The sequence below is a fragment of the Ovis canadensis genome, chromosome 9 (genome assembly GCF_042477335.2).
Source record: "Ovis canadensis isolate MfBH-ARS-UI-01 breed Bighorn chromosome 9, ARS-UI_OviCan_v2, whole genome shotgun sequence".
Lineage (NCBI taxonomy): Eukaryota > Metazoa > Chordata > Mammalia > Artiodactyla > Bovidae > Ovis > Ovis canadensis.
This window is the reverse complement of record NC_091253.1, coordinates 98707983-98723425: the sequence shown is the minus strand read 5'-3', so window position 1 is coordinate 98723425 and position 15443 is coordinate 98707983. Positions and strand designations below refer to the sequence as shown.

Genomic DNA, 15443 nt, shown 5'->3' with positions numbered 1-15443 from the left:
TCTATGTAGTCCCCTGTTTTCTGTGCCTTCTATTAGACACTGTCTGTGTGTGCTCACTTGGTCATATCTCTTTGTAGCCTTTTGTACTGTAGCCCACGAGGCTCCTCTGACCATAGGATGTTCCAGCCAACGATACTGGAGCGGGTTGTCATTCCCTCCTCCAGGCCATCTTGCCGACCTAGGGACTGAACTTGCCTCTCCTGCAGATTCTTGACCTCTGAGCCATCAGGGAAGCCCCTCTCTTTCACACTAGCTCCCCTGAATTTCTTGGATGTTTTCCTTTTGTAAACACCAAGGGCCTGGAAAGGGGCACATTTTAGGGGGACTATGTCTAGGTTTTGGCTCATTCTTTTAGAAAACATTTTGCTGCTGCTGTTCACTCACTAAGTTGTGTCTGACTCTCTGTGACCCCATGGACTACAGCACGTGGGCTCCTCTGTCCTCCAGTATCTGCTGGTCTTTGCTCAAATTCATGTCCACTGATTCGGTGATGCTGTCCAAGCATTTCATACTCTGCCACCCTCTTCTCCTTTTGCCTCAGTCCTTCCCAGCATCAGGGTCTTTCCAGTGAGGTGGCTCTTCCCATCAGGTGGCCGAAGTATTGGAGCTTCAGTTTTCGCAGCAGCCCTTCCAATGAATATTCAGGGTTGAGTTCCTTTAAGATTGACTGTTTTGATCTCCTTGCAATCCAAGGGAGGGACTCTCAAGGGTCTTCTCCAACATCACAGTTTGAAAGGATCAATTCTTTGGTGTTCAGCTTTCTTTATGGCTTAACTCTCACATCTGCTTGTGACTACTGGGAAAATCATAGCTTTGACTGTACAGACCTTTGTCAGCAACGTGATGTCTGCTTCTTAATACACTATCTAGTTTTGTCATAGCTTTCCTTCCAAGGAATAAGTGTCTTTTAATTTCATGGCTGCAGTCACCTTCACAAAATTAGATATGGAAATGGGTATTTAAAATGAGAAAATAAACTACAGCAAATTAATGAAGACTTGGCATTCAGGTTTCTTTTCCCTCATGAGACTTCTTAAGGCGATTTATCCAAAATGCATACATAGAAATTACTTAAGTCTTTCAGAGAGATTTAAAGAAAACTTGCTCTTTCATATTTATTTTATATGCATTATATGTTTAAAATGACCAATGAAATATACTTTTTCCTTGTAATATAAACAGAAAGGCTGAGAATTAACTGACTCCAAGGATTAAATATTTTTATACATGTAAACTATGAAAGATCGTAGTTTTTGGAGTCTACTGTTTTCTGGTTGCGGTGGAAGGGTATAGAGGCTTCTCATTGCGGTGGCTTCTCTTGTTTCAGACACGCACTCTAGGTTGCATGGGCTTCATTCAGTAGCTGTGACTCCCAGGCTTCAGAACGCAAGCTCAAAAGTCATGGTGCATGGCTTAGTTGCTCTGCAGCATGTGGGATCCTCCTGGATCAGGGTTCAAACTTTTCTCTCCTGCATTGGCAGGCAGATTCTTTACCAGTGAGCCACTAGGGAAGCTCAGCTCTTTGTTTGATATTATAACATATATATAATGTTATACCATACATATGCATATATATCTTAGGTTGGCCAAAGGGTAGATTTGTTTTTTTCTGTAAAATGACTCTAGTAGTGCTTGTTCTTTTTCACTTCATTTGAAATAATGTTGTGAGACTGCAATGTGACAGCTGTCATGTTCAGTTCAGTTCAGTTCAGTTGCTCAGTTGTGTCCGACTCTTTGTGATCCCATGAATCTCAGCAGGCCAGGCCTCCCTGTGCATCATCAACTCCCAGAGTTCACTCACACTCATGTCCATCGAGTCAGTGATGCCATCCAGCCATCTCATCCTCTGTCGTCCCCTTCTCCTCCTGCCCCCAATACCTCCCAGCAACAGAGTCTTTTCCAATGAGTCAACTCTTTGCATGAGATGGCCAAAGTATTGGAGTTTCAGCTTTAGCATCATTTCTTCCAAAGAACACCCAGGACTGATCTCCTTTAGAATGGACTGGTTGGATCTCCTTGCAGTCCAAGGGACTCTCAAGAGTCTTCTCCAACACCACAGATCAAAACCATCAATTCTTCGGCACTCAGCCTTCTTCGCAGTCCAACTCTCACATCCATACATGGACTACTGGAAAAACCATAGCCTTGATTAGACAGATCTTTGTTGGCAAAGTAATGTCTCTGCTTTTCAATATGTCATTTAGGTTGGCCACAACTTTCCTTCCAAGGAGTAAGTGTCTTTTAATTTCATGGCTGCAATCACCATCTGCAGAGATTTTGGAGCCCCACCCCCCCAAATAAAGTCAGCCGCTGTTTCCACTGTTTCCCCATCTATTTCCCATGAAGTGATGGGACCAGATGCCATGATCTTCGTTTTCTGAATGTTGAGCTTTAAGCCAACTTTTTCACTCTCCTATTTCACTTTCATCAAGAGGCTTTTTAGTTCCTCTTCACTTTCTGCCATAAGAGTGGTATCATCAGCATATCTGAGGTTATTTATATTTCTCCCAGCAATCTTGATTCCAGCTTGTGCTTCCTCCAGCCCAGTGTTTCTCAAGATGTACTCAGCATGTAAGTTAAATAAGCAGGGTGACAATATACAGCCTTGACGTACTCCTTTTGCTATTTGGAACCAGTCTGTTGTTCCATGTCCAGTTCTAACTGTTGCTTCCTGACCCGCACATAGGTTTCTCAAGAGGCAGGTCAGGTGATCTGGCATTCCCATCTCTTTCAGAATTTTCCACAGTTTATTATGATCCACACAGTCAAAGGCTTTGGCATAGTCAATTAAGCAGAAATAGATGTTTTTCTGGAACTCTCTTGCTTTTTCCATGATCCAGCAGATGTTTACAATTTGATCTCTGGTTCCTCTGCCTTTTCTAAAACCAGCTTGAACATCTGGAAGTTCATGGTTCACATATTGCTGAAACTTGGCTCGGAGAATTTTGAGCATTACTTGACTAGCGTGTGAGATGAGTGCAACTGTGCAGTAGTTTGAGCATTCTTTGGCATTGCCTTTCTTCAGGATTGGAATGAAAAATGACTTTTTCCAGTCCTGTGGGCACTGTTGAGTTTTCAAAATTTGCTGTCATATTGAGTGCAGCACTTTCACAGCATCATCTTTCAGGGTTTGAAACAGCTCAGCTGGGATTCCAACACCTCCACTAGCTTTGTTTGTAGTGATTCTTTCTAAGGCCCATTTGACTTCACATTCCAGGATGTCTGGCTCTAGGTGAATGAGCACACCATTGTGATTATCTGGGTCCTGAAGATCTTTTTTGTACAGTTTTTCTGTGTATTCTTGCCACCTCTTCTTAATATCTTCTGCTTCTGTTAGGTCCCTGCCATTTCTGTCCTTTATCGAGCCCATCTTTGCATGAAATGTTCCCTTGGTATCTCTAATTTTCTTGAAGAGATCTCTAGTCTTTCCCATCCTGTTGTTTTTCTCTATTTCTTTGCATTGATCACTGAGGAAGGCTTTCTTATTTCTCCTTGCTATTCTTTGGAACTCTGCATTCAAATGCTTATATCTTTTCTTTTCTCCTTTGCTTTTCATGTCTTTTCTTTTCACAGCTATTTGTAAGGCCTCCTCAGACAGCCATTTTGCTCTTTTGCACTTCTTTTCCATGGGGATGGTTTTGATCCTTGTCTCTTGTACAATGTCATGAACCTCAGTCCATAGTTCATCAGCACTCTATCAGATCTAGTCCCTTAAATCTGTTTCTCACTTCCACTGTATAATCATAGGGATTTGATTTAGGTCTTACCTGAATGGTCTAGTGGTTTTTGCTTCTTTCTTCAATTTAAATCTGAATTTGGCAATAAGGACTTCATGATCTGAGCCACAGTCAGCTCCTGGTCTTGTTTTTGCTGACTGTATAGAGCTTGTCCATCTTTGGCTGCAAAGAACATAATCAACCTGATTTCAGTGTTGACCATCTGGTGATGTCCATATGAAGAGTCTTCTCTTGTGTTGTTGGAAGAGGGTGTTTGCTATGACCAGTGCGTTCTCTTGGCAAAACTCTATTAGCCTTTGCCCTGCTTTATTCCGTAATCCAAGGCCAAATTTGCCTATTATTCCAGGTGTTTCTTGACTTCCTACTTTTGCATTCCAGTCCCCTATAATGAAAAGGACATCTTTTTTTGGTGTTAGTTCTATTAGCGTGCATTTAAAAAAAGAAACATCCAAATTGGTGAATTTTTGTGTTCAGTTCAGTTCAGTTTAGTCTCTCAGTCTTGTCTGACTCTTTGGAATCCCATGAATCTCAGCACACCAGGCCTCCCTGTCCATCACCACTCCTGGAGTTTACCCAAACTCATGTCCATCAAGTTGGTGATGCCATTCAGCCATCTCATCCTCTGTCGTCCCTTTCTTCTTCTGCCCCCAGCATCAGGGTCTTTTCCAATGAGTCAACTGTTCACATCAGGTGGCCAAAATAATTTTTGTGTAGCCATTTTAATATTGAAGGTGGAAGAAAAAATGTAACATTTTCAGCATATTATGCTTTATTATTTCAAGAAAAGTAAAAACACAACTGAAACACACACACGCAAATTTGTACAGTGTATATAGACTCTGTTGTGACTGATCAAATGTATCAAAAGTGGTTTGCAAAGTTTCACATTGAAGATTTCTTGATGGACGATGATCCGTGATTGAGTAGACAAGTTGAAGTTGATAGAGATCAAATCAAGACATTAATTGAGAATCAAGCATTGAAAGTCTGCACCAGCTTGGTTATGTTAATCGCTTTGATGTCTGAATTCCACATAAGTTAAATGAAAAAACCTTCTTGGCCATATTTCCACATGAGATTCCTTACTTAAACACAGCAAAAATGTTCTGTTTTAAAGACAGATTGTGGTAGGCAATGAAAAGTGGATAATAGACAATAACGTTGAATGGAAGAGGTCATGGGATAAGTGAAATGAACCACCACCAACTACACCAAAGTCTGGTCTGCATCCAAAGCAGGTGATGCGTATATTGTCGGACTAGAAAGGAGTTCTCTATTTATGAGCTCCTTCTGGAAAACCAAAAGTTTAATTCCCATAAGTACTGCTCCCAATTAGACCAACTGAAAGCTGCATCTGATGAAAATCATCCAGAATTAGTTAACAGAAAATGCACAATCTTCCATCAGGAGAACACAAGACTGCATGTTTCTTTAATGACCAGGCAAAAACTGTTACAGTTTGGTTGGGAAGTTCTGATTCATTGCCTATATTCATTAGACATTTCAACTTTGTATTCCATTCATTTTGGTCTTTACAACATTCCCATAATGGAAAAAAATATCAATTTCCTGGAAGACTGTAAAAAGCACCTGCAACCGTTCTTTGTTCAAAGAGGTAAAAAGTTTGGGGAAGATGGAATCATGAAGTTTCTTGGAAAATAGCAGATGGTATTGGAATGAAACACTGATCACAGGATTCAATAAAGTTCTTGGTGAAAATGAAAAATGTATGTTTTACTTAAATATCAAAGGAATATTTTTGCCAACCCAATACACACACACATATGTACATATGTGTATTCACTGTCTTTGGATAGCTGTCTTTCCTCCCAGTCCTTCCTGTGGCCCAGGGTGTGATGGGGAAAAAGGGAGGCTGCTACTCCTTACCATTTACCATGTACCTCAACCATGGGCTCAATTCCTGCTGTTAAAGCTGCTCCTGTCTACTATTTAAGTGCATGTGAGTTCTTCTCTGTCCTTCTCACTGAGAATCACACACACACACACACATACACGCAGCATGCACATGTGCTCAGTAGCTCCAGTTGTGGCTGACTCTGCGACCCCATGGACTGTAGCCCCCCAGGCTCCTCTGTCCATGGGATTCTCCAGGCAAGGATACCCAAGTAGGTTGCCATGCCCTCCTCCAGGGGATCTTCCCAACCCAGGGATCAAACCTCATCTCCTGCATATCCTGCATTGCAGAAGACACGGAGACACTAGTTCAATCTTGCCTGAGAAATCTCATGGACAGAGGAGTCTGGCAGGCTACAGTGCATGGAGTCACAAAAGTTGGACATGACGGAGCAATGAAACAATATACATATATCCAGAAGACAACCATTTCTCACCACTTCTACTAAAACCATCTTGGTCCAGAGCACCAATGCTCTTGCCTGGATGACTGCAATAGCCTATTGATTGGATTTCTTACTCCACCCCTTGCCCATTTACAGTCTGTAAGTTGGCACAGTAGCCAGGGTAATATTGTTAAAATGTACATCAGAACATTGTTTGCTCAAAATATTCTAATGCCTTCCATATCACTCAAGGTAGAAGCTAGGATGTTCACGGTGGCCTGCAGGGTCCTACATGATCTCATCCCCCTGCGTCTCTAACCACTTCTTCTGGACAAGGCCCGTCTGTTTCTTTTGCTCTAGCCGCAGTCACCTCCGTGAGCCATTCCTGCCACATCACGTACGCTCCTGCCCCAGGGCCTCTGCATCATGCTTTCTATCCGGGATGCTCTTTCTTCAGATGTTTACTCTGCTTTATCCCTCACTCCCCTCAGTGTCACAGGGAAGGACAAAATCTGACTCCATGCTGGATTGGTTTCTTTACCCTCTGCTTTCCATTTCTTCTTTACCCTCTGCTTTCCATTTCTTTCGTTAATATAATCACTAAAAGGACTCTGTCTATAGCTGTAAGCATACACAATGGTCTGCCTTGGGGAACCCTGCCCATCTACCTGAATGTGAAATAAAAGTGCCTTTGTTCAGCTCACAGGGAGTCGCCTTGCCCCTGTGAATGGCTTCAGGAGAATTAACACATCCACTCCCTGAGGCTGGCTAAACCAGAATATATTTTGCCAGACTTATGGCCTTTTTACTTTATTTCCTCACGTCATTCCCCTCGCTATTCTATAAAATAAACTAGCATTCAGACCCCAATAAAGTGGTACTCTAGGACTCTAGTTAGCCATCTTCTTGGATGCCTGACTTTCTGAATAAAGTTGCTCTTCCTTGTCACAGCACCTAGTCTCTTGATTATTGGACTGTTGTGCAGTGAGCAGACCAAGCTTGCACTTGGTTACATCAGGCTTTCTGTGACCAGCCTATATGAAATAGATACTCTTAGCACATATTATCCTCTGAGTGTTGTTTTCATTTCTTAATAGCATATCTGGCATATAGTTATACAGTTATATTTGTTTCCTCTCTCTACATTGAAAACTTCATAAGGAAAAAATTCATTTTATTTCTGATGTATTCTCAGTGATTAGAATAGTATCTGACATATTATTGGTAAACTTTAAATATTTGTTGAATAATCTCCTTTACCTGGCATGATTGGTTTTCTATAATCTGAATAAATCAATATATTCTTGTTACTACCTGTTGATGTTATTACTCCTGAGTGAGTATCCCCTAAAGTCCCAAACCTTTTTATGAACTCCTTTCCCTTGATACTCTTATTAATCTCCCCTAAAGAATCTACCTGCAATGCAGGAGACCTGGGTTTGATTCCTGGGTCGGGAAGATCCCCTGGAGAAGGCAAAGGCAACCCACTCCAGTATTCTTGCCTGGAGAATCCCATGGACAGAGGAGCCTGGTGGGCCACGATCCACGGTGTCACAACAGTCGGACATGACTTAGTGACTAAAACACACACGCACACCATACTAACTTTAATTTTATTTATCCGTCAAAGTCCAGATTGTCTCTCATCAAATGTCATTGTTTTTATTTTCCTATACATTTGTTTCAGAAAGGCTGTAACCTGGGAGTCTGAATGATTGCTTTCTAGCTCTTGTTCTGCCACTAAGTGTGATGGAGGTATTTGTACTATCAGTTGCATTCTCAGGGTTCAGCGTTCTCATTTGCAAAAGGAATGACATAAATTTGATCTGACAGAAAAAATTTTAGCCATATTACTGTATAAAGGTGAAGCTATATTTCTATCCACACTTTTATCTTAGTGAATGATAAAATTATCTACACACTGTCCAAGCCAGAAACTGTTATATCATAGATTCATATCTCCTCTGCATTTGATAAATAAATTGTAATCACATTACTTATGAGAGCTTTTATAATGGGATGCTTTTGACATCTCCAGTTTTGTCTCCCAGTGACTCTTCCTTTCCTCCCAGTGATGACATGACTGGTGGCTTCTTCACTACACCTGCACAATATTGTTGAGGGTCTTGTACTTTTTACTCATATTGATGTCTCGGTCTGAATTACCATCTTCCCATTCATCCCCAACTTCCAATAAATAGGTGAACTAATCTTCATAGCCAACCTAAAATCTTTTCCAAAAGAGTATTATTCTCCATTTCCACTTGGCTCTGTAATACTTTCTATCAGAGCACTCCTGATAATTATTATGCATTTGTTCAATTCATTGTTTAATTGTTAATAATTAATTGTTTAATTAATTATGCATTGTTTAATTCTCTTTTTCTCTATTATAATAGAGACAGCTCCTTGAAGCCTATATTTATTAGATTAGGGTAACTGCCAGTATAGGTTTATAAGGGAAATAGATTTAAGGGACTAGATCTGATAGACAGAGTGCCTGATGAGCTATGGATGGAGGTTCGTGACATTGTACAGGAGACAGGGAGCAAGACCATTGCCAAGAAAATGAAATGCAAAAAAGAAAAATGGCTGGCTGAGGAGGCCTTACAAATACCTGTGAAAAGAAGAGAAATGAAAAGCAAAGGAGGAAAGGAAAGATATACCCATTTCAATGCAGAATTCCAAAAATTGCAAGGAGAGATAAGAAAGCCTTCCTCAGTGATCAATGTGAAAAATAGAGGGAAACAATGGAATGGGAAAGACTAGAATCTCCTCAATAAAATTAGAGATACCAAGGGAATATTCCATGCAAAGATGGGCTCGATAAAAGACAGAAATGGTAGGGTCCTAACAGAAGCAGAAGATATTAAGAAGAGGTGGTAAGAATACCAGAAGAACTGTACAAAAAAGATATTCATGACCCAGATAAACATGATGGTGTGATCATTCACCTAGAGACAGACATCCTGGAATATAAAGTCAAGTGGGTGTTAGGAAGCATCACTACGAACAAAGCTAGTGGAGTTGATGGAATTCCAGTTGAACTATTCCCAATCCTGAAAGATGATGCTGTGAAAGTGCTGCACTCAATATGCCAGCTAATTTGGAAAACTCAGCAGTGGCCACAGGACTGGAAAAGGTCAGTTTTCATTCCAATCCCAAAGAAAGGCAAAGCCAAACAATGCTCAAACTACCACACAATTGCACTCATCTCACATGCTAGAAAAGTAATGCTCAAAATTCTCCAAGCCAGGCTTCAACAGTATGTGAATTGTGAACTTCCAGGTGTTTAAACTGGAATTAGAAAAGGCAGAGGAACCAGAGATCAAATAGCCAACATCCGTTGGATCATAAAAAAAGAGAGAGTTCCAGAAAAACATCTACTTCTGCTTTATTGACTGTGCAAAGCCTTTGAGTGTGTGGATCACAATAAACTGTGGCAAATTCTGAAAGAGATGGGAATACCAGACCACCTGACCTGCCTTTTCTTACATCAGAAAGCGAAGAAAAACTAAAGAGCCTCTTGATGCAAGTGAAAGAGGAGAGCGAAAATGTTGGCTTAAAGCTCAACATTCAGAAAACTAAGATCATGGCATCTGGTCCCATCACCTTACGGCAAATAGATGGGAAACAATGGAAACAGTGACAGACTTTATTTTTTGGGGGGCAGGGAATCCGAAATCACTGCAGATGGTGACTATAGTCATGAAATTAAAAGATGCTTGCTCCTTGGAAGAAAAGCTATACCCAACCTAGACAGCATATTAAAAAGCAGAGACATTACTTTGCCAACAAGGTCTGTCTAGTAAAAGTTATGGCTTTTCCAGTGGTCATGTATGGATGTGAGAGTTGGACTATAAAGAAAGCTGAGCACTGAAGAATTGATGGTTTTGAACTGTGGTGTTGAAGAAGACTCTTGAGAGTCCCTTGGACTGCAAGGAGATCCAACAAGTCCATCGTAAAGGAAATTAGTCCTGAATTTTCACTTGAAGGACTGATGCTGAAGCTGCAACTCCAGTACTTTGGCCACCTGATGCAAAGAGCTGACTCATTTGAAAAGACCCTGGTGCTGGGAAGATTGAAGGTGGGAGGAGAAGGGGATGACAGAGTGTGAGATGGTTGGATGGCATCACCGACACAATGGACATGGGTTTGGGTAGACTCCAGGAGTTTGTGATAGACAGGGAGGCCTGGTGTGCTGCAGTCTATGGGGTCACAATGAGTTGGACACAACTGAGCAACTGAACTGAACTGAACTGAACATGTGTGATCTGATATCTCCTTGTGGTTTTGATTTGCATTTCCCTGATAATTAGTGGTGTTAAAGATATTTTAGTCTGTTGATGGAAATCTGTATTTCTCTTTGGAAAATGCCTGTTCAGATCCTCTGCTCATTCTTAAATCAGATTTTTTTTTTTTTGTTATTGAGTTGTATGAGTTCTCTATATGGTTTTATATATATATATATACACACACACACATATACATGTCCTTTATATATGGCACAGTGGTAAAGATTCCACCTGCCAGTGCAGGAGACATGGGTTCGATTTCTGAGTTAAGAAGATTCCCCTGGAGGAGGAAATGGCAACCTGCTTCAGCATTCTTGATCCCATGGACAGAGGAGCCTGGTAGACTCCTGGTGGACTACATCCATAGTGTTGCAAATAATCTGACATGTCAGAACCAGACATACATCTTTATAACTGCAACTATACATCTAGCTGATCCCCTGTGAAAGGGATTTGAAAACTGGATGAACAAATTCTCCACAACAAAGAGGAAGATATCAAGATGGGTGGAAGAAACAAAGATACACCTTTGCCAATCAAAAGGCACATCCCTCACCCTTAGATTCTGCACAGAAGAGACAAGTCCCCCCAAACATCTGGTCTTGAGGATCAACAGGGAATAGTAAGTGAAGTGAAGTCGCTCAGTCGTGTCCGACTCTCTGCGACCCCATGGACTGTAGCCTACCAGGCTCCTCCGTCCGTAGGATTTTCCAGGCAAGAGTACTGGAGTGGGGTGCCATTTCCTTCTCCAGGAGATCTGCCCAACCCAGGGATCGAACCCAGGTCTCCCTCATTGTAGGCAGATGCTTAACCATCTGAGCCAGCAGGGGTTCTGATAGTAAAATAGAGAATAGTAAAACTACTCTTAAAAGCCACACACACAGCCTCACTCAAACCCACTTGACCCAAAACTAATTCAAGACATCAGATTGAACAATGCGGGGGCCACAGGTGAAGTGGTCCTTCACCACTTACTAGTCTTTGTTTCTCTCTGATGCACAAGGCTGAGTGAGAGTAATTCTGTCTGCTGATGATTGTATTTCCGTTTTGTTTGTTGTTTGGATGAGGTGTCCTGCACAGGGTGCTATTGGTGGTTGGGTGATGCTGGGCCTTGTGTTCAAGTGGTTTTGCTTGTGTGAGTTCTCACTGTTTGATACCCCCTAGGGTTACTTCTCTGGTCGTCTAGGGTCTTGAAGTCAGTGCCCCCAATCCAGGGGCTCTGGGCTTGATCTCCAGTCAGGAACGAAGATTCCACAAGTGGTTTGTTATGGCATTAAGTGAGATGAAAACAAATACCCCAAAATGAGAAACCAGAGATGAACCCCAGACCAACGGCAGTTACAAAATCAGGCAAATAATAATTAAAATAATGGAATATACACATATACATATACACCCATAAACAAAATCAAAACAGTCCAACAAAAATAAAGTACATTAGATTGACCTGGCAAACAAAGGATACCAAAAATTATGTTTACTAGTTAAGAACAAAACTCACTAAAGCACAAACTGGAAAACAAAACTAAAGCATGGTGCCAACTGTGAAATAAACCAATGAAAACAAAACCAATATTTTGAGAGGAAAGGAAAGAAAGAATAGATAGGCAAAGTTAAATAGAGGTAGATAAAGAAGATTTATATACATTAAAGATTAACTGCAAGGGAAAAAAGAAGAGTTGGAAAAGCAAACAAAGGAATAAATGTAGAAATAATAATAATAGGTTTAAAAATTAAAATTAAAAAAAGGGAAAAGAAAAAAAAATTCCACAGAACTTCTAAAGCCCAATGTAGAGGCTGAGGTTTATAACAACAATAAAAGATGTGATTAAAAAAAAATCCTCAAAAGCTTAATTAGATTTCACAGTGCCAGTAAAATCAACAACTATGACAGAGGGGGGGAAAGGAAAAAAAAATCAAAAGAAACTACAGAACAAGTCAAAACAGAAGAATAATAAATGTTTTTCTTGAGTCACTGCTGTCAGCCCTTTCTCTCACTGGGAGTCACAGTCCACCTCACCTGCCTGGGATGCCCTCCAACGCTGTGCTGGTCTCTGGACCTGCTGTGGGGGCAGCCCAGATTCTAATCTGGTCCTACTCCTGTGTGTTCTTGCCTCCAATGTCCACCGCTCTCAGAACTAGTGCGTTTTCTTCTGTGGGGGCTCTCAATTTCCTTTTATATATTTCATAGACAGAGTCTGCCTAGTTGATCATGTAGATTTAATCTGCAGCTTGTACAGCTGGTGGGGAGGTTTTGGGTCTTCTTCCTTACCTATACTACCCCTGGGTTTCAACTGTGGTTTTTTTTTTTTTTTTTTTCCGCCTTTTCTTTCTTTATGTGGGTTGTCTACCGGGGTTTGCTCCTGCGGTGCCCTGGAGGACTTGGATCTGCCCCAGTGAGGGCCAGGTGTGGAGGTGGTGCAGCTGCTTGGGTCACAGGGGTTCTGGCAGCACCAGGGGAGTTGGCGGCCAGGGCAGCAGGAAATATAGCATTCTAGAAAGATACGGCAACCAGTATTGGCCAATGCACTCCAGTGTTCTTGCCTGGAGAACCCCCTCTGACAGAGAAGCCTAGCAGGCCAGGGTCCACAGGATCATGAAGAATTGGACACAACCGAGCGACTCCGCGTGCACAGATGCAAGACATTTTCACCCGTGGCAGCTCTGCCCCAGTGAGGGCTGAGCGTGAAGGTGGAGCAGCTGCTGGGATCGCGGGGACCCTGGTGGCGTCAAGTGTGCAGGGACACGGACTGTCTCCGTCACAGGAATTATGGCCCTGCTGCTGCTGCTGCTAAGTCGCTTCAGTCGTGTCTGACTCTGTGTGACCACATACACGGCAGCCCACCGGGCTCCCCCGTCCCTGGGATTCTCCAGGCAAGAACACTGGAGTGGGTTACCATTTCCTTCTCCAATGCATGAAACTGAAAAGTGAAAGTGAAGTCACTCAGTTCTGTCCGACTCTTCGCGACCCCATGGACTTGCGGCCCACCAGCCTCCTCCATCCATGGGATTTTCCAGGCAACAGTACTGGAGTGCGGTGCCATCCCCTTCTCCGAGTTATGGCCCTACCAGAGCCTCTTTTGGAACCTCTTGTAGCTGGCGATCAGAAGGCCTTTTTGGGCGGTCTTTTTCCATAGCTCTGCCTGTTCAGGCACTTAGAGGGCTCCCTCTCCTGGGGTCCTTCTCTGTTCAGTGCATTAGGCACATAGAGGGGCCCCCCCAGGCTGGCATCCTACTCTGTAGATCGGTGCGTCAGGCACTTAAAGGGACACCCTGTGTGGGGTCCTACTCTGTAGTGAATCAGGCGTTTGATGGGACAGCCTCTTTATCGTCAGCTGCCAATGCTGGCGTGTGGGAAGAGACAGGCTAGGGTGATGGCTCCACCCCGTATGCATGACTCAGAAGCATCGCCTTGCTTCTTTGGCTGCCTGGCGTTCCTCCGCAGGCATTTCCCATCACAATCTCCTTCCTTAGATACCCTCAACCCGTCTCTCCAAAGTCAACAGCAGCCCTCACCGTGGGGTTGCTCCACAATGCCTAAACTCCGGCTTGCAGCCGCTGCACCTTCTAGGGGACCTGCGTCTCTGTCTGGGGTATGTTTGGCTGCGGTAAGGACTGTCTGATTCTCATTCCATTTAGGCGGCCACAGATCAGCTGTTTCACTCTCAGCTTCAGGTGTTTCTCTGACAATTGCCCTGATGTGAAGATCGGACCCCTGCTTCAGTTCCCCCACCCACTGAGGGCAGGCCCAGTCCTGCTAACACTCCTGTTTTTTCCCCTAATTCCTTCATCCAACCCGGTTTTGCATGGTTCTATATATTCTTTTCCGCTGGTCAGGTACTCCTGTTGGCTCTCAGCTCCTGTTCTGCATGCACTTCTGTGTCTGAAGGTGTATTCCTGATGTATCTGTGGAGAGAGATGTACTCCCCGTCCACCTGCTCCTCCATTATTTTCTCCCCTCCCACTTACTAAGCTTGAATCAGCTGTTAAAGAGGTAGGGGCCAAATTAGAATACCTCCGGGAGCTGAGAGACGTGCACCAGCGCGTGCCAAGTGTCACTAATATCTTAGATGGAGATTTCCAAAATCGTTTCTACTAGTATTGGTATTAGCAAGGCAGCCTGTGATCACAAAAATGGCTCCCACTAGATTTTCATTACTAGTAATGAGAAAATGACTGTACCTTGTAATCCCTCCTGATTGTGGATCGGTGTGAATGGGATGTGATTTTCTGTGTCCATGGGAGGAAGTGAATTAAGGGTTTTTAAACCACCATCTTAAATCTTCCACAAAACTTCAGTTTTATATACAATTTAGATATTTTTTTCTTAAACTAGGGAGATTTTCAGTTATTTTATGGGAAGTATAATTTTATGACAGATTAACATCTCTCTAAAGGCAATGGCAGCCCATTCCAGTACTCTTGCCTGGAGAATCCCATGGACAGAGGAGGCTGATAGGCTGCAGTCCATGGGGTTGCAAAAAGTCGGACATGACTGAGTGACTTCACTTTCATGCACTGGAGAAGAAAATGGCAACCCACTCCAGTGTTCTTGCCTGGAGAATCCCAGGGATGGTGGAGCCTGGTGGGCTGCCATCTATGTGGTTGCACAGAGTCAGACATGACTGAAGTGACTTAGCAGCAGCAACATCTCTCTAAAAAGTTTAGATTCAGTCTTCATATTTTTGCAGTTTAACTTTGTCAAAATAGATCTTTTAAGTTTTCTCCAGGAATTTTATAAAATAAAAACCTTGGACTTATCCTTTTATGATTAACTGCAATAGCATGTGGAACTCCTTTGAAAAAAATATAGTTTTAAAGCCATGATGTCATTGGCTAATGCACTTTATCAAAGAATGATTATTAAATTAATCCATAAAGGGAAGTTAATAATTTCCAAAATTCAAATAATAAGTATAGAGGAAATAATAAAATAACACTTTGTAGTGGTATTCTCTGAAGACTGATGATTAATCTAACTTTTCATTTAAGTCTAGGGTGTGTTAAATACATTGAGCTTACAACAGAGCATTTTTTCCTTCAACTTAATATTGTAAGAAAAGAATCTATATAGTATAATATAAATTAATGGAATATAATATAATACAACA

The 15443-nt window shown here is 42.2% G+C and overlaps 1 protein-coding gene across 1 annotated transcript in view; it reads left to right on the top strand.

Moving 5' to 3' along the window:
- CNBD1 (cyclic nucleotide binding domain containing 1) overlaps positions 1-15443 on the top strand; it is a 494192-nt gene that overhangs the window by 24732 nt on the left and 454017 nt on the right. The window lies entirely within an intron of this gene.